Below are 25,042 nucleotides of genomic sequence, written 5' to 3' on the forward strand. Positions count from 1 at the left end.
ACTCATGACCCTGAGATCCAAGACCAGAGCTGAGATCAAGAGCCAGATGCTTAACGGACTTAGCCACCCAGGTGCCCTGTAGTCTATAACACTCTCACGGGACTTTTTTTCAATAGCTTTATTGAGATTTTCATGCACCACACAGCTCACCCATTTGAAATGTACAATTCAGTGGTTTTTAGTATATTTGCAGAGTTGTGTATCCTTTATAACAATCAGTTTTAGAACATTTCATCACTCCAAAAAGAAATCCCGTACCTGTGAGCAGCCACTCCCCATTTCCTTCCAACAGAACGCTCCAACTGCAGCCCTAGGAAACCACTAATCTACTTCTTGCCTGTATAGATTTGCTTATTGGGGATATTTCATATACATTGAATGAATATGTGGTCCTTTGTGACTGACTGGCTTCTTTCAATTAGCATAATGCTTTACAGGCTCATCCACAGTATAGCATGTCAATACTCCATTCCTTTTTATTGCTGAATAATATTCCACCGTATGGATTATATTTTACTTATTCATTCATCAGATGATGGACATTGAGTTATTTCCACTTTTTGGCTGGTATAATATACTAATATGTTATATACTAATTTACATAATATACAATATATACTAATATACTGTATTTAGTTTATAGTATATATACTTATATATTGTTATGTACTATAATACATATTACAACGTATATTATATGTGCTATTATATACTATATATAGTATAATATAGAATAATGCTTCTCTGAACATTCATGTATATTTTTGTATACAGATGTATATACATCTCTTGAGTATGTAACTAGGAGTGGAATTGCTAGGATATATATGCTATGCTTAACCTTTTGAGAAACCGCCAGCTGTTTTTCACTGGCTGCACATTTTACATTTCTACCAGCAGTATATGAGAGTTCTTTGCTAACACTTGTTACTGTTTGTCTCATTTACTAGTCATTCTAATAGTGGTATCTCACTGTGGTTTTATTTGCATTTCCCTAATAACTAATGACGTTAACATCTTTTATGTATCTATTAGTCATTTGTATATCTTCTTTGAAGAAATAACAATTCAGATATTATGCACATTTTAAAATTAGGTTGTCTTTTTATTGTTGAGTTGTAGGAGTTATTTATATGTTCTGGATACAAGTCCCTTATCAGACATATAATTTGCAAATGTTTTCTCCCATTCTGTGGGCTATTTTTCATTCTCTTAATAGTGTCTTTCGAAGAACTTTTCAATTTTGATGAAGTACAATTAATCTTTTTTATTTTTCCTTTGGTGTTTGTGCCTATCTACAAAGGCAAAGTCCTAATCTTCTTTCTTTTAATCACCTTCTTACATCCCTTTTCTTTCTCTGAGACTAATTTGCTTCTTCTGAATACAACTTTTAGTAGCTCTTTTAGGGGGAGGTCTATAAGTACAAATTTTCTCAGACTTTTTTTTTTTTTTTTTGGTCTGAAGTTTCCTTCATTTCATGCTTATGCTTGAAAGATGCGTTAGCTGGATACATAATTCTGGATTAATTTTTATAAGTGAATGGTCTTCTAATTGCTGTATCTTGGGGGATAATTATTTCTTCTCTTTGAGTTTTTAAATCTTTAGGTCTTTGTTACTGAAGGTAGCTACATATGGATTTACTTTTATTTCTACTTTATAGGACCTATTGTGCTTCTGGAATCTGAGGAGTTACATCTTTTTATCAGTGCTGGAAACTGTCAGCCATTATCATTTTAAAGATAGTGTCTCCCCTACTGTCGTCTTCTTCTTTTTTTTTTAGGTTTTATTTATTTTTGAGGGAGAGAGTACAAGCAAAGAGGAGCAGAGAGAGAGGCAGACAGAGGATCTGAAGCAGGCTCTGCACTGACAGCAGTGAGCGTGATGTGGGGCTCGAACTCATGAACTGTGAGATCATGACCCGAGCTGAAGTCCGTTGCTCAACAGACTGAATCACCCAGGCACCCCTTCCCTACTGTCTTCTATTATAAGTATGCACCTTTTCTCCATGACTAAACTTTTCATTCATATTTTTTATATCCTTTTTTGCTGCCTTCTAAGATCCTCAGAGTCAGCTTCTAGTTAATTAGTACTTCTCTTCAATTTTGTGTAATCTGCTGTTTAACCAGTTGTTTTAAATTTCTAGGATTTTGTCCATTTCTAAATTTTCTCTTTGGTGGTTCCCTACATCCATCTGATGTTTCTTCATAAGGTCTTTCCTTTAATCTTAGGGTTTTGATCTCTCCTTTTATGTCTATGTTTTATGTCTCCTAACTGAGCTCACTGTTGATTTCTTTTTGTGTCTTATGCTTTTTTTTTTTTTTATTATAAAACTCTTTTTTTTTGGCCTGGATTGGTTTTATTACCTGAGACTCTCATGTGACCTTGTGAAGGAGCACCCTTCCAGGATGGTTTTACATTTGCTTCTATAAGTGCCTCAGGGTTTTCCATTGTCTTGGGATCAATTATAATGTTAATTTCTTAATTTAGGGATTCCTGACTACAAGGGTAGTGTTAAGTCAAAGCCAAAACCAATGTGAGAAGTAGGCCTGGGTTTTTGATGTTTCAGTGAAAAAATCACTGTTTTTCAGTGAAAAAATCACTGTTGTTTCAGTGAAAAAATCTTACCCTGTGCATGGGCAAAGAAATATATATTTTCTTGTCACCTCCCCATGCTGGTGAGATTTTTTTTACTACCTTTTCATTGAGGATGTCACTGTTTGAAAGTTCTAGCTTCTCATAGAGACTTCTGTTCAATTCCCTATCTAGAGCAGGTCCAAGACCATGTTTCTTATTCTTGCATATGCCTTAAAGTCCCTAGCTTATGGCAACACTCCCCACCCCTCTACACCCCCAGAAATTGCAATGGTAGCTAGGGCCTTTTCCCTCAGATTTCAGCACCTGCTTCCTTTCTGTTATCTGCAGCTTTTCTTTCTTGCAAGCTCAGCTGTCTATTTAAAGACTTTTTCTTATACTTTATCCAGCAGTTCTAAGTATTTATAATGGGAGATGTTCCATATTTCCAGAACCATCGGCACCTATTAATTTCTACGTTTTCTGAAAAATGTCTTAGGAACACATTAACTGTGGTAAAGTTGGGACGAATGCATACATTGTAAGCCAAGGGGGTCATGAGCATATAATTTTAGGGGAATTAACTTGTTTCCATTTTCATATGAATTGTATCCTAAAATTGACCTGTGATAAAGGTTTATGTTGACTCTGTCCCACCTTCCCTTTCAAAATAGCCCTTTCTCACTTTACAAAAAGGAAGGCATACTTGTCATCATTTATCTCGTTGTGCAAAACTCTCCAGACAGCCAAACAAAAGAATGATGGGAAATACTGGTATACAGGAGGCATCGTTTAATTACTAATCAAATCACCAAAACTATACTTGAAGGCTTTGTATTTTATACTTATTTCTTTTAAGGGTGAAGCTAGGTTAGAAAAGGAATATTTTGTTCATGTTGGGAAGTACCTAATTCAGTATGAGTCTGGAGGAGTAATGACAATTTGTATTTAATGACTTTGCCTCTGCTACCCACACCCCCACCACTGTCAAAGGAGGCATCACTTTTGAGGAGTCCCATGAAGGAAAAACAAAGTGTTGGTAAAAAATACTGAAGGCTATAAGGAACTTTTTAAACATAAGCAGTTCTTTTAGGCTGCTCTTATTTTAGTTTAGTTTAGTTTTATTTATTTTGAGAGAGACAGAGACAGCGCAAGTGGGGAAGGGGCAGAGAGGGAGGGAGGGACAGAATCCTAAGCAGGCTCTGCACTGCCAGCAGAGTCTGATGTGGGCTCAAACCCACGAACCATGAGGTCATGACCTGAGCTGAGATCAAGAGTTGGATGCTTAACCAACTGAGCCACCCAGGTACCACTAGTCTACTCTTTTCTTTTCTTTTGATGTTTATTTATTTTTGAGAGAGACAGAGACAGAATGCGAGTGGGTTGGGGCAGAGAGAGAGGGAGGCACAGAATCTGAGGGAGGCTGCAGGCTCCTAGCAGTTAGCACAGAGCTTGACGCGGGGCTCGAACTCACAAGCTGTGAGATCATGACCTGAGCCGAAGTGAGACACTCAACCGACTGAGCCACCCAGGCGCCCCATCCACTAGGATGCTCTTAACTGACTGAACCACCCAGGTGCCCCTTCCACTGGGCTACTCTTAACACTCATCCTTAGGACACGTCAGTAGCTGGAAAGAAAGGCATCTTCATACTGAATAAGCAGGATAAGCTGGTGACACTAACTCTTTTAAATATAAGTTGAGTGTTTTTTGGGACTACTATACATGATTTTTGATGAAAAACTTATTTAAAAAAAATTCAGTGTGATTCTATAAATTAAAATCTATTTTATAAATAATACAATGAAATATCTGTTTCATCCAATTAAATGCTTAGTATTTTCTATCTCTTATTTAAACTAGAAAATTAAAGTGTATGCTAGCTACCAGGCCTATAATTTTTTAGTTTGTAACCTTTCTCTCTTGTTAAATACACACAAAGTTTGAACATGATATCTAAAGAGTTAACAGGGCTATTTCTGATTTTGATACATGATTCTTATTCTGAAAAGCTAAACACTTATATTTCATACATTCCACAAATTTAACAAAATGCATGCAGTGCCTCTTATCCTACCCCTTGCTTAATAAATGACTTACTTGTAACTTTATTTTTTATTTTTATTTTTTAAATTCTTAAAAAAAATTTTTTTTAATTTAAAAATTTTGGGGCACCTGGGTGGCTCAGTCTGTCAAACGTCTGACTTCAGCTCAGGTCATCATCTCGCGGTTCGGGATTTAGAGCCCTGCGTCAGGCTCTCTGCTGATAGCTTGGAGCCTGGAGCCTGCTTTGGATTCTGTGTATCTCTCTCTCTTTCTCTCTCTCTCTCTCTCTCTCTCTGCCCCTCCCCCACTCATGCTCTGTCTCTCTCAGAAATAAACATTAAAAAATTTTTTTAATTAAAAAAAATTTCTTTTAATTAAAAATTTTTTTTAATGTCTATTTTTTTCCTTAAAATTGTACTTTAAATTCTAGTTAGTTAACTAGACTTACTTATAACTTTAGCTACACATTTTAGTTCATTATTTCAAAATAGTAACAAAGAAATAGTGTATTCTTTTCACCTTGTTTTAACCTAAAATGGAAAGCCAGCTATAGTAGACCTATATTATTTAAAACTTGATTACTTTTAGTAATATTGTTAGATACTATCTATAATTTACTTCTCAATGTTTTATAATCTTTTTTGATACATTTAAACACATATTTGTATTGAAAATAAAGTTGGGGAAAAAAGGAAGCTAGACTTGACTCACAAAGTAAGTCTGACTTACCTGGTGGTTTGACAAAGAGGACTGAGTTCACTAGTTAGATTATGTGACAAATACTTTCATAAATTAAATGAGTAAAATTTATATCCATGGTTTTAACAAAAATATATTTAAATCACCTTATGAAAATAGCATTTTATTAAGAAATATTATATTGGCAAAGGTACTTTGAAATTAATATTACTTCTGGATAGAGAAAAAAAAGAAATTAACATTACTTCCATTTTCTTAACACTTTTTGAGAATATTAGATTAAACAAGATATGTCTAAGGGAAAGAAATAGCAGTACTGTGCTAAATCTTGGTAAAATCTTTTTTATTTATTTCCCACAAGTGGAGGAAGAAAGTGGCTCCAATGACTGAATAACAAATTTCTATAAGTGATAATTTCTATTTTTCTGCTTTTGGTCAAATTTTAAGAGAACTAATTAAGTTAAAGTTGATATATTGTTAGAAGTAATTTTTGAGAGTAGATCCCTTTGAATTTTGTGTGTGTGAATATCTCAGGAATGCAAAGAAATAAGTGATAGGGCTAAAGGAAAATTTCTTCAAGTTTCATCCATTTATGTATTTACAAAATTTTTCTGGGGAACCTGGGTGGTTCAGTTGGTTAAGTGTCCAGCTCTTGATCTCAGCTCAGGTCTTGATCTCAGGGTCATGAGTCCAAGCCCCAGTGTGGAGCCTACTCAAAAAAAAAAGAAAAAATATTTTCCCCAGGGCTTCCATCTTAAAAATAAAGAACAGGCATAGAACTGATGGAATTAATGAACTAAATTTTAAAAAGCCCATTTACTCTGTGAAGAAGTGCATTCCCATTTTTGCTTTTTATCAAATTACTAAAATTTGTATTACATTTGTTGTTTTAACCAATTGTATAAGCTAATAATTGTCATCATAAACAGAAAAGCCAACCAGAAGAATTTTTTTTTTTTAATTTTTTTAACGTTTATTTATTTTTGAGACAGAGACAGACAGAGCATGAACGGGGGAGGGTCAGAGAGAGGGAGACACAGAATCTGAAACAGGCTCCAGGCTCTAAGCTGTCAGCACAGAGCCCGACGCAGGGCTCGAACTCACGGACTGTGAGATCATGACCTGAGCCGAAGCCGGCCGCTCAACCGACTGAGCCACCCAGGTGCCCCCAGAAGAATTTTTTTAACACTTAAGAGATTTCAACTTATAAGAGATTAAAAACTTAAGTTTATTTTGCTGTAGTGAAATATAACTGATGGGGTTTTGGAGTGGTGGTGGGGGATTTCCAGAGCCCAAGAAATAATTCTTGAAGACATCTTTGGTGCAAAAAAGGTGATTTTATGCAACCCCTATCAAAATAACACCAGCATTCTTCACAGAGCTAGAACAAACAATCCTAAAATTTGTATGGAACCAGAAAAGATCCTTAATAGCCAAAGCAACCTTGAAAAAGAAAACTGAGGCTGGAGGCATCACAATCTCAGACTTCAAGCTGTGTTACAAAGCTGTTATCATCAAGACAGTATGGTACTGGCACAAGAACAGACACTCAGATCACTGGAACAGAACAGAGAACCCAGAAATGGACCCACAGACAAGGCAGGAAAGAATACCCAATGGCACAAAGACAGTCTCTTCAGCAAATGGTGCTGGGAAAACTGGACAGCGACATGCAGAAAATGAACCTGGACCACTTTCTTACATCACACACAAAAATAAAATCAAAATGGATGAAAGACCTAACTGTGGGGCGCCTGGGTGGCGCAGTCGGTTAAGCGTCCGACTTCAGCCAGGTCACGATCTCGCGGTCCGTGAGTTCGAGCCCCGCGTCAGGCTCTGGGCTGATGGCTCGGAGCCTGGAGCCTGTTTCCGATTCTGTCTCCCTCTCTCTCTGCCCCTCCCCTGTTCATGCTCTGTCTCTCTCTGTCCCAAAAATAAATAAAAAACATTGAAAAAAAAAAATTAAAAAAAAAAAAAAAAAAAAAAAAAAAAAGACCTAACTGTAAGACAGGAAGCCAACAAAATCCTCGAGGAGAAAGCAGGTAAAAATCTCTTTGACCTCGGCCACAGCAACTTCTCACTCAACATGTCCCCAGAGGCAAGGGAAACAAAAGCAAAAATGAATTATTGGGACCTCATCAAAATGAAAAGGCTTCTGCACAGTGAAGGAAACAATCAGCAAAACTAAAAGGCAACCGATGGAATGGGAGAAGATATTTACCAATGACATATGAGATAAAGGATTAGTATTCAAAATCTATAAAGAACTTATAAACTCAACACCCGAAGAACAAATAATCTAGTGAAGAAATGGGCCAAAGACATGAATAGACACTTCTCCAAAGAAAACATCGAGATGGCCAACCGACACGTGAAAAAATGCTCAACATCACTCATCATCAGGGAAATACAAATCAAAACCACAAGGAGATACCACCTCACACCTGTCAGAATGGCTAACATAACAACGCAGGCAACAACAGATGTTGGTGAGGATGCGGAGGAAGAGGATCTCTTTCGCACTGCTGGTGGGAATGCAAACTGGTGCAGCCACTCTGGAAAACAGTATGCAGGTTCCTCAAAAAACGAAAACTAGAACTACCCTACAACCCAGCAGTTGTACTACTAGGCATTTATCCAAGGGATACAGGTGTGCTGTTTCGAAGGGACACATGCACCCCAATGTTTATAGCAGTGCTATCAACAATAGCCGAAGTATGGAAAGAGCCCAAATGTCCATCGATGGATGAATGGATAAAGAAGTGGTATATATATATACAATAGAGTATTACTTGGTAATCTGAAAGAGTGAAATCTTGCCATTTGCAACTACATGGATGGAACTGGAGGGTATTATGCTAAGTGAAATTAGTCAGAGAAAGACAAATATATGACTTCACTCATATGAGGACTTTAAGAGACAAAACAGATGAACATAAAGGAAGGGAAACAAAAAGAATATAAAAACAGGGAGGGGGACAAAACAGAAGAGACTCATAAATATGGCGAAAAACAGAGGGTTACTGGAGGGGTTGTAGGAGGGGGGATGGGCTAAATGGGTAAGAGGCATTAAGGAATCTACTCCTGGGATCACTGTTGTACTATATGCTAACTAACTTGGATGTAAATTTTTTAAAAAATGAATAAATGTTAAAAAAAAATAAATGAATGAAATTAGTGATTATGTCAGTGAAAACATTTGAAGAACATTGTAATAATTCCCAAGTACTGCATGATATTTCACAGATATTCCTAGCAGAGGCCCAGCTGAAAGACTGTAGATTTCAACATGGTCTAATCTCCTCTCTTGTTATACCAAGTCCAAAAGGAACTATTTGGAAAATATTTTCTGAGAAGCACTTGAATTGAGGTCAATGCAGCATTCAATGGTTTATTCAAAGGTCATGACCTTGAATGATATATTAAGACTCCTCATTGAGGTATGGCTAAGGACTAGAGCCTCAAAGATACCTCTTGGGGAAAGACAGTCACTGGAGAAAATCTCTCCTTGGGTCCAGTGGGCAAGGCCCAGTGTCCAATCAAGTCAGTTTCCAGGAATGGTTTAGGAAGTGGTAGGCACAAGGGGTTTAAGTGTAATTGTGGAGCTATATTATCAGTGTGTGGGGTCTGGCATTTTGGAATTAGGGTATATTACACTCAGGAAAAGACAGACTCAGGAGGTCATTTGATAGGTGTGTCCACAGGGCTCCACCACTAGTAAAATCTAAGGATGAAGAAACCATATTCTAGTTTGCGTGGAAAGCACAAATGATATCTACTGTTCTGGCATAAGTATTAATTGTCCCCTGTGATACTGTGGTTTATAATAAGAAATATGTATTTGGGTTTCATCCCTGCTTCTGCCACAGAGCTCCTAAAACCCTTGGAATTTCCAAAGTGATAGGAGTGATAAAGGTGTCTTTATTCCTAACAACTCCTTTTCAACCACACCTGAGTTTAGGTCAGTAAAGTGACTTTTGGAAAACACCTAAAGACTGGGGCTGGTTGCCAGGGGAACCAACCATGTGACTGAAAGGTTGGGATTTTCAGTACCCTCCTCCCCTTACCTCCTGGGATAGGCTCAGGGCCAGAGGTTGAATAATTGCCATTGGCCAATGATTTAATCAATCATGCCTATGTAATAAAGCCTCCATAAAAACCCAATTGGATGGGCTTTAGAGAGATTGTACATTGGTAAACATGTGGAGATGCCATGAGAACGACTCTGAGAGAGCATGGAAGCTCTGTGCCCCTTCCCATGTACCTTGCCCTACACATCTTTTCCATCTCACTATTCTGGAGTTATATCCTTTTATGATAAATGGTGATCTTGAAAGTAAAATGTTTCTCTGAGTTCTGTGAGCCCATCTAACATACTAATGGAACCCAAGGAGGGGGGTCTTTGTAACCTCCGATTTATAACCAGTCAGTCATATGCACAGGGGTCAACCCGGCTTGTGACTGGCATCTGAAGGGGTGGGCAGTCTTGTAGGACTGAGCCCATAACCTGTGGGACCCGATGCTATCTGTAGGTAAATAGGATCAGAATTGAGTAAAACTGTAGGATACCCAGCTGGTGTCAGAGAATTAGTGGTGTGGGGGAAAAAAACCACATACTAGAACTGGGGATGCAGAATCATATCCCCTTTCATCTCCAAAGTGTTGGTGATGTACATTGGTGATATTGTAAATTATGTGTAATGTATATATTATAAGTGTTGATTATCAATTCCTGGGCTTATCTCATTGTGGACCCACCAGGAAGGGTTAAAGGAGTGGCACGAGTATACAGACCACACTTTCAGTATCACAATTCTAAGCAGTCAGAATAAGATGCCTAGGAGTACATCCTTCGTGTTGGTGTTCAATGAGTATTCAGGCAAATAGTGCTCAAGCATTTAGACCAGAGTCCTAGATTTAATGCCCATGTGGATGAGGGGTAGCTTCCTATTGTTCCCTAGACATAGACCATTCACCTTCAAAGTCCCATTGGACTTTTTTATTTTTTCCTTTTATTTTTAATTTTCCTTTTTTATGTGGTAGAATCCTTTCATAAACCTATCAGAGTTTTTTTTTTCCTGTTTAGTTATCCTTAGATAAGCAATGTTATTATGAGTCTTAATCTTTTTCTGAGTCGCTTAAGGTTGTTGGGCTAATGGCCCATTACCACATAAAAAAGGAAAATTCAGCACTCAAGATGTAGAAGGCTACCTTTTGAACAAGATTTACTAAAAGCAATTTCTTAAAAAAGCATCGACTTTATATTTGTAATAAAAATTCAAAAGAAGTGGACACACACACAAAAAGGAGATAATAGATCAAACATACAAATGGACATGAAAAGGGGGAGCTGGGAGTCAGGTAGGTAAGAATCAAAGGAAGGCAGGTAAGGTAAGGGGAACATATAAGGAAACCAAAATGTACAATTTAAAGCTACATTAGAAGCAATAACAAGCTGAATGGTATGTTGGGCAAACTTGAGAAAGTAGAGGAAATGAACAAAGGCATGACACTGATGAGAGATGAGATCACGGACTCAAAAGGACAGAGAATGGAGATATGACATGTACACAGTTGTTGCAAAGAAAATATGAGATTTTAGGGGCATAAACCCATAAAAGCAAGACAAAAAAGTACAGGGGACAACAGCACTAAACTTTTGAGAGAATAAAACAGTAGCAGATATTTAGCAGACCAGGGAAGAGTACCTCCAAAGGCAGCAGTGGAGAAAGCTGACAATAAATTTTATGTATACTACCGAGTCTCCAAAAGACTCTGGAGTTGGCTGTAAAAGATACCTGTGGAAGAACTGGTTGAAAGTTTAAGAAGCAGTCTGGATCTTCCCCCTGCATTTGAGTGGCCAGGCGACTGCCCTCTCCAGTCCTGGTAAAAGACTAACAGTTTTTCTCTGAGAAGAGTAAAACAGAGGCGCTCTCCTCTGACAAACCAAAGCACAGCGCTGATGCTGAGATTAAGCAACTGTATGCTGCATTCTGGCTCCTCTCGGTCTCTCCCCTGACGGGGTTCTCTAACACAGATGACTTGGTCTTTGCCTTCAGGCAGTATATTAGAAGCATTTTTTCTGGGGATATCTGACCAGCTTAGGTCTAAAGAAATGAACTTTAGAGCTACCCTGTAGTGTTGATTACAGTCAACAAATCCTATCTAAGCACTCAGTTTCCAGTCAGCTTATCAAATCCCCAGTCTTAAATCTGAATACACAGTCAAGGTTTATCACATGTTAGGCAAAATCTTGATATGAAATAAAGAGACCAAGTCAGCTAAATAAATAGAAAAAGGCAAGGATCTTTCTCTAAGGGACCACCTAAGGAAAAGAAAATAAACTAACAAAAATCATTAATCCTCAAGGAGATATTATATTCATGAAATAAGAACAGAATCATATAAAAAAGAAAAGAATAAGAAAGAGTTCTTAAAATTAAAAATATGATAAATATCTCAAATATTCTATGGAAGAATTGGAAGGTAAAGGTGAGAACTTATTCTACAAGTAAAATAAAACAAACAAAAATATTTTTATTTTTTAAGTTTATTTATTCTGAGAGAGAGAGTGTGTGTGTGGGAGGGGCAGAGAGAGGGAGAGAATCCCAAGCAGGATCTTCACTCTTGGTAGAGAGACTGATGTGGGCTCGAAATCATGAACCATGAGATCATCACCTGAGCTGAAACCAAGAGTTGGACACTTAACTGACTGAGCCACCCAGGTGCCCCACCAAAAAAAATCTTTTTAAACAGAAAGATAGAAAATTGAGGAGAAAATAAAAAAAAAAAAGAAAGAAAAAAGGAAAAAAGAGATGAGTAAAAATCATCAGTGAAATAATTTAAGAAAAATTTCCAAAACTGCAGGATATGTATTTCTAGAATAATACTGGGGACAAATAGAAAATCCTATAGGCAGTGAGAAAGAAAGAAAGAGAGAGAGGGAGAGAGCAGAAGATTCACATACAAAGAATCAGTTATCAGAATGGCTTTATACTGCCTAAGAACAACCCTGAAAGCTAGAAGATAACAGAGTGATGCCTTAAAAATTCTGCAAAAAATTGTTTCTGTCTGAGAATTGTATATTAACCAAATAATTAGATGTCAGAGTAGAATAAAAACATGTCAAACATAGTATTTTTCCAAAAATTTACCTTCTGTACACTATTCTAGAGAAGGTACTGGGGGTATGCTCCATCAAAATGAGAGGATGAAGCAGGAAGAAGACACGGGATACAGAAAACAGAGGTTCCAGCATAGAAGGAGGGAAAAGGGAATTCCCAAGATGATGGTGAAGGAAAATCATAGGATGTCAACGGCCTATCAGGCTCAGAAGGCAAGCAGGCCAAACTAAAGCAGTCAGAAGACTCCTAGAAATATATAGAAAGATAAAATTGATAGACATTGATAGGACATTGAAATTGATAGGACACCTAAAGTGAATGATCATCTTGACAGCTGGGTAAGAGTTTGGAGTTGAATTAGTAAAAAGTATATAGAAAACTAAGAAAATGAAAAAAGAAGGCAGTTATTGACTCCAGGAAAACCAAAACATTATATGACAAAAGAAAAGAAGTAATCATACCCTGTGGCTCAGCTGTGAATAATGTTTACTTATTAATGATAATGTAAACACGGACTACTAATCTAACCATAATTATGATATAGCCATATTGCAAGATGGACATGGGAACGGTAATTGAATGTGGTGGATGCTGGAGAAAAAAGGAAGCAAAGTTATTTTCTACCATAGTGGGAAATTAATAGATTATGACAAAAAGTTAAAAAATCTAAATGTGGCAATAAAGGCATATTATTTAAATACAAACACCAAAACAATCAGCCAAGAGAGGTGAGAATAATTACTTCCTGGAAGGGAGAAATAGGAGGGAAGGGAATGGGGGACTCCTGTTTTTTTGCAACAAACCAGAGGGAACTCTTTGACTCTTTAAACTATGACAAATATAACTTTGATATAAATAAAAACTTAAAAAAATTAAAGCAAATAATCAAAGATTGTATTTTAATATATAATAGAACACAACTTCCTTAAGGAGAAAAAAACATCTGAATCTATAGGCATGGTTAATTAAAAGAAACTGCTACCTAGACCTACCCTTGTAAGTTTTGAATTTTAAGGATAAAGAATCCCACAGTAAAATTTACTATAAAGGAACAAAAAAAGGGAAGGTTTTAGACTTTTCTGTAACAATAAACATTAGAGGACAATGGGGAAATTTCTAAAGATTTGAAGGAAAAAAATATGTTCAGGAATTCTATAGTTAACCAATGTATCTTCTCTCTAACTTGTAAGGGCAACAAAGACACATCCACAGGTTTCTTGTGTGTATGTGTGTGTGTGTGTGTGTGTGTTATTTTTTAATATATATATATATTTTTAAGTAATCTCTACATCTAATGTGGGGCTCAGGCACTGTCCAGGCACCATCAGAGTATCTAGAATTTATTTGATGAGAGACAAGTGAAAACTTCTGTGACACATGAAAGCTATATTGATTGAACGAAACTTTGAGCTTATAATGGTTTTATTTTGAAATAAGAAAAAAGGAAATAAACCAAATATCCATCTGAATAATTAGAAACATAACAAAATAAAGCTAAGTAAAGCTAAAGGAAAAACATATACAAAAGTAGAAAATAATGAATTAGAAAATAGAAAACTCTCCACAGTTGATTTTTAAAAATCTACGAGTTTCTTTGAAAACACAATTGGTCTGATAAATTATTAAATGAGAGAAAACATAAACATACAAAATTGGAAAGAGAAATGGATATAATAAAAAAGAGACAGAATATTTTTATACTCATGAGAATGAGAAAGACAAATGAATGAAAATAAACCACTGATTCCCTAGAACTATTTTATGTGCTGAGGATAGAGTGGTTAATGAGATAAAATTTTTACCTTCAAATTTTACATTTATTTATTTGATTAACATTTATAGCCCAACCATCTTCTTGCCTACTCTATCTAAGCTAAACTGAAAAATTTACAATTTTTTAAGTATGTAAACCTCATGTCTATTTTTGCTTATCATTTTATCACTTAAAAATTTTTCAGTGCCTGTTAGAGGTCCTTGGCATGGTGGAAAAAGCAGGCTGTAGTACAGTATATTCTTTTCAAAACTATTAACACACAAGTACATAGGTAATTTATATGCATACTGAAAATGACAGGAGGATATCCATCTGACTGTTGTAGGGTTTACCTGTGAATAATAAGATCAATTATTTTTATTTTCTTCTTTCTGCTTTTCTATATTTCCAATCATTTTACAAAATGATAATGTATTATAACTAGAAAAAGTCTTATAAAAAAAAAAGCCTATGATCAAATTGGGGAAAAAGGCTTCCCATTTATGTGAAGTGGGTTTTAATTAATGTTGTTAATATATAAAAAGGTGAGGGGCACCTCGGTAGCTCAGTTGGTTAAATGTCTGACTTCAGGTCAGGTCATGATCTCAAGGTTTGTGGGTTCGAGCTCTGCATCTGGCTTTATGCTGACAGCTCAGAGCCTTGAGCCTGTTTTGGATTCTGTTTCCCTCTCTCTCAGGGGAGGGATTCTGCCCCTCTCCTGCTCATGCTCTGTCTCTCTTTCTCTAAAAAATAAACATTAACAAAAAACTTTTTTTTTTAATATATAAAGAGTTGAACATCCAATATGAAGTAGTCATTCACACACTCTATCACATCACCCTAGTCTAATTATCTGTATGGCATTCAATCCTATCTAACATTTTCCTTGACTTGTTTGCTCATTGTGTTCTTCTCACCCTGACCCAATGTAAACTCTCTTACAAGAAGAAACCTTGTTTATCTTGTACCCTATCATCCTCTCTAAACCTAGAACAGTGCAATAGGATTGCATTCAATCCTATCTAACATTTTCCTTGACTTGTTTGCTCATTGTGTTCTTCTCACCCTGACCCAATGTAAACTCTCTTACAAGAAGAAACCTTGTTTATCTTGTACCCTATCATCCTCTCTAAACCTAGAACAGTGCCTTGTACACTGGAGGAGCTCAATATTGAGTAAACTGATTGAATTGAATACATAAAGAACATTTTCAAATCAACTATTAAGAAGAAATGCTCCAATAGAAAAAGGATTTAATTTTAAAATGAAGAAATATACACATTCAATGAGTATTAGACTATAAACTCTGTAAGGGAAGGGATACATTTATCTTATTTATCATCATGTTTCCAACTCCTAGCATGTAACAGGTACTTAACTAAACAACTGATGAATGAATATGATGTTAAAGAAAAAACTTTCATGATGCTTGTCAAAGACAGTAAGGAAGATTTTATTCAGGAGGGACTATTGCAATAAGAGTTTTGTAGTAGGGGAGAGAGATGGAGCTCAAGTCCAAATTCAACCAGGAGAGGTATAGATTTATAGTCAAGGGTGGGGGTCAGTGGATAGAAAATTACTATGAGGAGAAACATCAAGGTTAGGGGGATTCTTGCTAGACAGACTCAATAGGATTCTTACTGAAGGCAGGCCAAGGTGATAAGATATGGAGACTGTGGGATGAGAAATTTGATCAGATATCAAGGGTGGGGGAGTTTTTCTAAACTGACTCAGCAGGGTTCTTGCTAAATCTGGACTAAGTGGGCCAAGCACAGAGCCCAAGGTCGAGATCTAGTCAAAAAGAGGACTCAGAGGAACTTGCCTTAAATTTGGTTAAAGAGAGAGTCCCTGGGGTGCCTGGGTGGCTCAGTCCGTTAAGTGTCCGACTTTGGCTCAGGTCATGATCTCGCGATTGGCGAGTTTGAACCCCACATCTGGCTCTGTGCTGACAGTCGGAGCCTGGAGCCTTCTTCGGATTCTGTGTCTCCCTCTCTCTCTGCCCCTCCCCTGCTCACACCCTGTCTCTCTCCCTCAAAATAAATAAACATTAAAAAAAAGAAAAAAAGACAGAGAGAGAGTCCCTGTCAATGAAAAAGTGTCCAAGCTCACCAACTTAAACAATGGCAATTAAAACAATGAGCACCATCTCTACCTATCAAAATGGGATAGATTTCTCTTTTAACTGTACAAATTCAGTGTTTTGCAAGGGTATGGGAATACCTAGGATTCAATGTCTTCTTTTCAGACCAAAAGTTCCTTGAGGTCAAGGAGTGAATTTTGTTCATTGCAATAAAATTTCTGGGGTATAACCCATGGTAAGTGTTTAATATATATTAACTGAATCAAAGAGTGGAGAGCAAATCAGTATAATTTTCCTGGAGGAAACATAATTAAATACATATATAATATGTAAATGTAATATACATTTATATAATATATACATAAAATAGTAAAAATTTGAAAATAAAACAAAATATTCAATAGTAAAGAACTGATCATTAAGCATTCATTAAAAATAATGTTTCTGGGGAATATATAATGAAGTGAGAAACTATTAAATGAAAAAACAGAATATGTCAAATATGTAATGGGATTCAATATGGCAAAAAAAACAAACAAAACCCAACTGTATTTATATACAGAAAAAAATTCTAAAAGGAAATTGATCAAAATGTCATAGCAGAAATAAATGGAAAGATATTCCATGCTCATGGATTGGAAGAATTAACATTGTTAAAATATTTATACTACTCAAAGCAATCTGCAGATTCAGGACAATCACTATCAAAATATCAATGGCATATTTCACAGAAATAGAACAAAAATCCTAAAATTTGTATGGAACCATGTAAGACCCCAAATAGCCAAAGCAATCTCGAGAAAGAAGAACAAAAGCATCACGCCCCCTAATTTCAAACTATGTTACAAAACTACACTAATTAAAACAGTATGGTATTGAGCTAAAACAAACATATCACTGGAGCAGAACAGAGAGCCCAGAAATAAACCCATGCACATATGGCCAATTAATTTATTACAAAGAAGCCAAGAATATGCAATGGGGAAAAAACTCTCTTCAATAAATAGTGTTGGAAAAACATGCATAAGAATGCAGGAATGAAACTGGAACACTATCTTACATCATACACAAAAATTACCTCAAAATGGATTAAAGACTTGAACCTGAAACCATAAAACTAGAAGAAAACATAGGTAATAAGCTCCTTGACATAGATCTTGGAGGTGATTTTTTTAAAAATCTGACACCAAAAGTAACAAGAGCAAAAATAAACACCAAACTAAAAAGCTTCTGCAAGGCAAAGGAAATCATCAACAAAATGAAAAGGCAACCTTCTGAATGGGCAAAAATATTTGCAAATCATATATCTGATACTGGGCTAATACCCACAACATAAAGAACTCATACAATTCAGTAGCAAAAAACAAACAAACAAACAAACAAAAACCAAAAAAACAACAACAACCAAAAGAAAAAAAACCCTCAAACAATCCAATTAAAAGATAGGCAGAAGATCTGAACATTTTTCCAAAAAACCCACACCATACAGATAACCAATAGGTACATAAAAAAATGCTCTATATTATTATTATTATTTTTCCTGAGAGAGACAGAGGGAGCAAATGAGTGAGAGGGAGAGAGAGGGGGAGAGGGGAAGGGGGGGGAGAGAGGAAGGGAGGGAGGGAGGGAGGGAGAGAGAGAGAGAGAGAGAGAGAGAGAGAATCCTCCAGGTGCAAGAAAGAGAGGGGAGGGAGAAAGAGAGAGCAGAGCTCACCCAAAGTGGGGCTCATGCTCACCCAATGTGGGGCTCAAGCTCGTCCCATGCAGGACTCAAACTCATGAACTATGAGATCATGACCTGAGCCTCAGTTAGATGCTTAACTGACTGAGCCACCCAGATGCCCCAAGATGATCTATATTATTAATCATCTGAGAAATGCAAATTAAAACCACAATGAGGTATCACCTCACACCTGTTAGAATGATTAATATCAAAAAGACAAGAAATAACAAATGTTGGTGAGGAAGGAGAGAAAAAGGAACACTTATGCACTGCTGGTGGGAATGTAAGTTGGTGTAGACACTATGGATAATAGTGTGGAGGTTCCTCAAAAATATTAAAAATAGAAATACCACATGACCCAGCAATTTTGCCTCTGCGTATTTATGCAAAGGTAACAAAACCACTAATTCAAAAAGATCTGCACTCCCATGTTCATTACGGCATTATTTACAATAGCCAAGATATGGAAACCTAAGTGTCCATCAGTGGAAAATGAATAAAGAAATTGTGGTATATATACAATGGAATATTATTCATCCATAAAAAAGAATGAGATCTCGCCATTTGCAACAACATGGATGGACCTCGAGGGCATTATGCTAAGTGAAATAAGTCTGACAAAACAAAATACCATATGATCTTTCTTACATGTGGAATCTAAAAAACATATATTTTAAGCTCATAGGTACAGATAACAGATTGATGGTTGCCAGAGGCAGGGGGTGACGGGTGGGAGAAATGGGTGAACTGGGTTTTTTGTCTGTTTGTTTAAATAAATTGAAATGAGTTTTTATTTATTTTTTATTTTTAAAATTATTTTTATTTTTTTTTAAGTAGGCTTCACACCCAGCATAGATTCCTAACACGAAGCTTGAACTCACAACCCTAAGATCAACACCTGAGCTGAGATTAAGAGTTGGCCGCTTAACTGACTGAGCCATCCAGGCGCCCTTAAATAAAATGAATTCTTTCAAAAGGGACTGAGAACTGCTTATTGGACATAGTAATGAGAATTGGTAGAGATGGCAAGGATAGACAGTTGCACTGAGGTACTTTGTTGGAAAGAGGTGCAGAAAAATGCAGTAGTTGCTGGGGGAGAATGAAAATTCAAGGTAAATTGATATTAAACTAATGACATCGAAATAAACTGCTGGAGAAAGTAGAACCATGAGTGACCTAGAATGTCTCAGGTGCCTTTTATGTTGTTAGGGAGGATTGAATAACCCATACATTTTCTTTATTAATCCTCTGAGATTTACTGATCTTAAACGTGGACTTTCAGGTCTAGGAAGTTTTAGAAAAAATTCTTCTAAAAGAACATTTCTGTGGTTAATTAGACTATTAGAGCTCAAATCTAATTAGGACGCTGCTAAGAAGCATTAAATACATTTCAGTATTTTGATAGATTTTTTTCCATTGAGTTACTAAGTCATTTGTTCAACATATTTATTAAACATCTGCTACGTATGTGTGAGTCCATTGCTTAGGACAGAAAGATGAGTGTGGGGGCGCCTGGGTGGCTTAGTCGGTTAAGCTTCTGACTTTGGCTCAGGTCGTGATCTTGGGGTTCATGAGTTCCAGTCTCACATTGGGCTCTGTGCTGACAGTTCAAGCCTGGTGCCTGCTTCAGATTCTGTGTCTCCCTCTCTCTGCCCCTCCCCTGCTCTCACTCTGTCTCTCTCTCGCTCTCTCAAAAATAAATAAACATTTTTTAAAAATCTAAAAAAAAAAAAAAAGAAAGATGAGTGTAATGTAATCCTGAAGGGATAAACAGGTTAACCAACAATGACAGTACAAACTGATTTGGGCTATAATGGAGGCACATTCAAAGTTCTGCAGTAACAGTAAGTAGCAAAACACAGCAGGAGGAATAGCTGAAAGATTTATAGGGCAACTAAAAAGAGAAAGGGGATTAAGACCTCCAATAGGCTGTTGGACTGGATATGTTGAAAAGTCCCTGAAAAATTTGAGCTTCGCGAAATCAGTCAATGCAAAAAAAAAAAAAAAAAAAAAAAAAAAAAAGAAAAAAGTCAATAGCAGTTATCTCTGAGTGATTTTTATTCTGAGCTGACTTACTTTCTTCAATGATTATGTAATTACTCTTCTAACCAGAAAACAAAAAACAATGAATGTCCTTTTCAAAGGAGGAAGATGGTTGTCATAATTTCCCTTCTGCTAAACAGTGGTTCTCAAACTTGAATATGAATCAGAATCACCTGGATGGTTGGTGAAAGGGGATTACTGCCCCTGTCCCTACATAAATATATTCTAGCTGTTTTTACTCTGATTGTGCCTTTCTTACCAGAGTTAGTTCCCTCTATCATTTTAATACACTTAATTTTACAGGATATTTGAAATCCCTTGAAAGTGAGGATTATATTTTATTCACTTTTAACCCTCTGCTCTCATATTAAGCATTAAGGAATTGCTGAAAATGAATTTCTGAGAACTGTATCCCTGTGTATCATTTTTAGTGCTGGAGAAAAGACAACGATGATAAATATGTCAATTATACTTCAGTTGAACAGGACAAACATTTAAATTTAAAAAAGTTTTTAAAAATGTTAAACCAAAAGTGGAGAAAAATGTGTATGGTTCTTTCCCTTAAGTGATGCATTAGATTAGTTCATTATTTAATAATCAAACAGTTAATGATCTGAGTAGGGCCTGATAATCTGCATTTCTAATAAATTCCATTGGACTAAAAGCTGGCAATATAGAATGGCTACACGGTATAGTGAAAATTACGAGGGTTTTGAGGTGAGTCAGGTTTTGATTCTGCCTCTGCCCTTTATAGGCTCTATGTAGCAACAGTTGACATACATTAACCCCACTGAGCCTGTTTCCACATTGACAAAATAAAAGCAATGAACACCTCATAGGTGTATTATGATATGATATAATTAAATATCCAACACAGTGGGGGCCTTAGTTAAGGTAGTTAATTCATGTTGGTCCCCTTCCCTTTGATTTCCTCTAAGGATGCACCACACATTTGCCATAACTGGGTTTACTGTGACATGAGTTAGCCACATCACAGAACAAATAATTTTCTGCAAACCTCACAAACCATACACATCCCTCTGCTACTAATACAATCTTCACCATTCATCTATAAAACTGGGGATAATAGTATCTACTTTAATAATAGGTAATAGTATCTACCTCACAGAGATGCAAACATGAGGATTAAACAAGATAATATTTTAAGTGCTTAATACAGTAACTAGCATATGGAAAATACACAGTAATGTCTCTTTCCCTCTTCTTTTTGATTATTTATCCATAGTATCTCCTGGACTGAGTTCAAGCTTACCTAGTTCAGACTACTTCAAATCAATTTTTTCTACCTTAATCAGACTGCTCTCTTCTATGTCACATTTCATTTGAAGTCAATTACTTGGCTTATTTAAGAACTGGTAAGGATACAAACTACTGTATTGAGTGTTCGAGGAGATAAGTGGAGATAAGTAGAAGACTGCTCTCTGACTTTTAGTACTTGAGGTGACAATATACATGAAAAGATGAATAGGAAGGAACACAAGGAAGGGTGGGGCAAATTATACAGAAAGTAAGTGTGGTAGGAGTTTGAGATTATCGTGGCTGATCTTTGATTTTTTAAAAAATCTGATTATTCTACACTCAGGAACAAGAGAATTACTAAGAGTTGCAGGACAGCACTGGTATTATGGCTGAGAAAATAGGTCCAGAGATGTAAGTGGTCTAGGGGCACAGCTATGGAGGGCAAAGATTCTCTGTTTCCTGGTCTGTTGTTGTTTCTAAATATGTTTCTAAATATTTTAAAGTATTTTAATCAGTTTATAGTTGTTCTTTCTAAGTTGACAGTTCAGTGTAGCTAGTTAAGCACTGGGCTCTAAAGCCAAAATGTTTGGGTTTGAGCCCTGGCTTTGCCAGTCACTATCTGTGTGACTTTGGGCATGTCGTTTATCTCTATGCTTCAGTTCCCCCATCTATAAAATGAGTATAACAGGGGCGCCTGGGTGGCTCAGCCGGTTGAGTGTCCAGCTTTGGCTCAGGTCATGATCTCCCAGTTCGTGAGTTTCAGCCCTGCATCAGGCTCTGTGCTGACAGCTCAGAGCCTGGAGCCTGCTTCGAATTCTGTGTCTCTCTCTCTCTCTGCTCCTCCCCAGCTCATGCTCTGTCTCTCTCTCTCCTTCAAAAATAAATAAAAACATTAAAAAAATTAAAAAAAAATAAAATGAGTAAAACAATACTACCTTATTTCAACATTACCAACAAATAACTTGTTATATGTAAAGGATGAAAAACTGTAGTTTTATCATTATAATTGCTAGTAGTCTCTGAGAGAATGGAAAGCAAGAAATCCAGTGTTCTAATGGTTTTTTCTTTCTTTTGCTTCTTTAAAAACGTCCTTAAATCGTCCAGATGGCTGCTTGTTAGCTACCTTAATCCTATCAGATAAAAACAAGTTTTTGTATCTCAGAAGTGAGAGTGGGAATTTGCCTAAGTCTGGCCTAGTCTGGTAACAGGAATGTCTAGGAAGGTAAAAAGTGAGATAGAAACAGATTCTAGGACCAACAGAAGTTCTTCAAAAAAGTCCGTCAAGGGGCACCTGGGTGGCTCAGTCAGTTGGGCAACTGACTCTTGATTTTGGCTCAGGTCATGATCTCACGGTAGTGAGATAAAGCCCCACGTTGGGCTCCACACTGGGCTTGGAGCCTGCTTGGTATATTATCTCTCTCTCTCATCTCTCTGCCCCTCCCCTGCTCCAGAGCCCTCACACTCACTCATTCTCTCAAAATAAATAAATAAACTTAAAAAGTCAGTCAAGATCAATAGATGTAGAGAAAGTTGGAGGTCAATGAATCTAATTCCAAATGAGATTTCCCGTCTATTTTAAGGTCTATTTCAAACTTCCTTAAGACAAAATCTAGCCTTTTAAGGCAAGTGCAGAGAAATGCTCCCTGGGCTTCCTTTCAGGGAATGTTTTAGCAGGTGCTGCATTCCACCCTGGAGGTGGCTGCATGAATTTGTGAACTGAGGTGACAACATTGACTCCCTCTGGAAGAAGAAATGCTGTCTCTACACAGGAAGCTTAACTGCAAAGGCACTACTTGAAAAGGGGAGGAGGAGGAGGAAGAGGAGGAGGGGGGGAGGAGGAGGAGGAGAGGAAGAAGGAAAAGAGAAAGCACAGCAACGCTGCTGCCAACCCAGTCACAGCTCAGTTCAATATTCAGATTAGAGAAAACAAGAACCATCCCCGCCCCCGGCCTCCACTCCCCCCCCAGAGTACCCTTTTCTCCTCTCCTTAAATGCTTGTTGAAAAGTTCTGGGACGAAGTACAAGTCAAGAACGCGGTGGGAGAATTAGGGAGAGCAGGTGGAGGTGAGAAAGAACCTATATTCGGGTAGTTAGAAAAATCATGGATGGGGAGGGAGCAAGGATTTGGAACTACCTTAAGCACCGTCCATCAGGAAATCTAGGGATGTAGAAGGGTAGTAACTGGCCTTCCAAGTCTTCTGCATTTGGCAGATGAAAATCACATTGTCCGCCAAGTGGAGTTTGGCACTCAGGCGGTATCAGGGTAAAAATCAGCATCAGGGAAGGAGGGAATCTTGAGTGAAAAAGAAGTAACAACAGATCAGTCTTGGGTTCTTGTGTGAGGGGATATGTGAAGGTAAGGCTCACCCACAGCATCAGCAAACGTGGAAGAACTGAGGGTCACTGTCGGCAGACGAGCCAGCCCCAGTTTGGGGTCACAGCCAACGGCTTGGATCTGCTGGTACCCTAGAATCTGCCCTGAACACAACGTTTAAGTTTCTCGGTTTGAGTCCTGCCTGTTGATTCCCAGCCGAGACACTGTCTTATTAAGCGCTCTCACTGCGCCTAGCTCAGAGCTGACCGCTGAGCGGCTCTCAACATCTGGGAGCAAAAACGGCTTTTTGAGGTTGGCGGCGGAAGGGCACAGGTTCTACTCAGAGTTGGCGTTCGACTGTGGCTTTGGACCAATTGCCAGCAAAATTCTCCCGATTACCCCTCGTCTTCCACCTTCTGCCCAGGTGACGTCGGTAAGCCCCGCAGGACCTGCCAGAGGCTAAGCGGTTAAGCCGCGTCCTTCAGGTGTCAGCCTCTCGATCCGTTTGGAAACAACAACCCCCAGAATCCCTTGTGCAGGGAGCTCAAACCGCAAATAAGATGGCTTCAAAAGGGTGGAACATACAGCAGTTTCCTAGTCCTTGGCGGTTTCTTTACCGGATATGTTTAAATAACCGAATCCCCACAGATGCACCACCCCACTAACCACCTTCGAGGCCAAGGAGGCCACCGCAGCCGCTTTGCTCGCTCCGTCAGGGGCATCCTGGGAGTTGTAGTCCAGCCGGTGGCTTGCGCCGAACTACCTTTCCCATGGTGCACTGCGGATCGGGCGATAAAAGTTCTTTTACAAAACTCTGTACACACTGAGACACCCCCCTCCTGGGTCCCCTTCTCTCCCACGACTCCTTCTCGTCTGTCGCGACCGGGCGGCAGCAATAGGAGGGCCTCGGCCCCTCGCCGCGCCGTCCCGAGAGGCACTTCCGGCGGCGGTTCACTTCCTGGTTGGGTGGCTGGAGCCGGGCGGGAGCGCGCGCGGGGGAGGGGCGGCGGGTCAGTCTCCACTGGGCGCTCCGGGGATCAGCTGGCGGGCGGGCGGGCGCCGAACGCGGCCCCGGCTCTCGCTGCAGCGCCGCCTCCTCTCCGCGTCGCAGGCCGGCCCCGCGGCCGTGACAATGTTGCAGGGCTGGTAGCTGGGCGCCAGCCGCCGAGCCTTCTCAAGTGGGTGCCGCCGGGATGCTGCCTCGCGGGGCGGCGGGGAGACCGAGGAGGAGGGGAAGGCAGTGATCCGCTGGGTCGGCGCTGCCCGAGGCGGCCAGATCCTTCCTTTTTCCGAGCCGCGGGGACGGGGTCCGGCGCTCTGCCGGGATTTCAGCACCAGAATTTTTCTCGCTAGGAAAATGCATGAAGCGTTTCCCCGGGATGATGGCTTTTGCTCCCTCTAGGACTCAGCGGTTGAATTCGTAAGTGTG

The 25,042-nt window shown here is 38.3% G+C and overlaps 2 protein-coding genes across 16 annotated transcripts in view; one reads left to right on the forward strand and one right to left on the reverse strand.

The window, feature by feature from the left end:
• Window positions 1-23,951, reverse strand: part of ANXA4 (annexin A4) — a 163,369-nt gene extending 139,418 nt beyond the window's left edge. The window contains exon 1 of the mRNA XM_058683842.1: window positions 23,434-23,951. The gene's annotated coding sequence lies outside the window, so the exon portion shown is untranslated. The remainder of the gene's footprint in view (window positions 1-23,433) is intronic.
• Window positions 23,952-24,621: 670 nt separating this feature from the next.
• The window catches only part of AAK1 (AP2 associated kinase 1), a 167,030-nt gene continuing 166,609 nt past the window's right edge, over window positions 24,622-25,042 (forward strand). For 12 of the 15 annotated variants that reach the window (XM_058683825.1, XM_058683830.1, XM_058683832.1 and 9 more), the window contains exon 1: window positions 24,622-24,791. The gene's annotated coding sequence lies outside the window, so the exon portion shown is untranslated. The remainder of the gene's footprint in view (window positions 24,792-25,042) is intronic. The other 3 variants (XM_058683838.1, XM_058683839.1, XM_058683837.1) reach the window with 2 other exon arrangements.

Source organism: Neofelis nebulosa, chromosome 9 (assembly GCF_028018385.1).
Source record: "Neofelis nebulosa isolate mNeoNeb1 chromosome 9, mNeoNeb1.pri, whole genome shotgun sequence".
In the NCBI taxonomy this organism is placed as follows: domain Eukaryota; kingdom Metazoa; phylum Chordata; class Mammalia; order Carnivora; family Felidae; genus Neofelis; species Neofelis nebulosa.